Source organism: Penaeus monodon, chromosome 22 (genome assembly GCF_015228065.2).
Source record: "Penaeus monodon isolate SGIC_2016 chromosome 22, NSTDA_Pmon_1, whole genome shotgun sequence".
Lineage (NCBI taxonomy): Eukaryota > Metazoa > Arthropoda > Malacostraca > Decapoda > Penaeidae > Penaeus > Penaeus monodon.
In genome coordinates, this window is record NC_051407.1 from 33,306,907 (window position 1) to 33,307,602 (window position 696).

The window sequence follows — 696 nt, forward strand, 5'->3', positions numbered from 1 at the left end:
CTCAAAAAGTCATTCGTATGTTCATAAACAATTAAATAATTTCAGTTATAGTTAGTTTGGATAAATATGATATTTATCATTCCCTTGGAATTATTGTCTTAGAAAAATACCATATGCAAAAATATATAAAAATGTAAGTTTGTATAAGTGAGCAGAATTAATTCAAATATGAGTGTACGTCGATATGTAAACATTTAACAATAAAAGAATGTTCCTTTAAGATGCAAATTTGCAGGCTTTCTTTTTCAATTTCCTGCCCAACCTTAAAGGGTTTTATTCAGTTCAGTTTACAATTAATCACAGAAAGTTAGAATCGTTGTTTCTCATCAAAATAATACAAAGTGAAATCAAAATCCCAATATCACCTCCATTAAACAACAAGCTGGATAACAAAAAGTACTTAGAAATGTGACTAATCGAGCAGGGGCAAAACACTGAAAACATCTAAAGAAACGGCGACACTTCAACGTATTTTGCGAAGTCAAATGATTATCTTTGACGAATAACCCAAATTAATAACCAACCATAAGACATTATTAGACTTGCATCAACAGAAATTCCGTAATATGCCAATGAACCTGCAAAAAGTGTGGCTGATCACAAACCAGCGGCATGAAAGGAATGATAGAATACAAAGTTACATATTGCCAAGTACGAAAAGTATTACTGTACATGAAGACAAACACATTAACATGA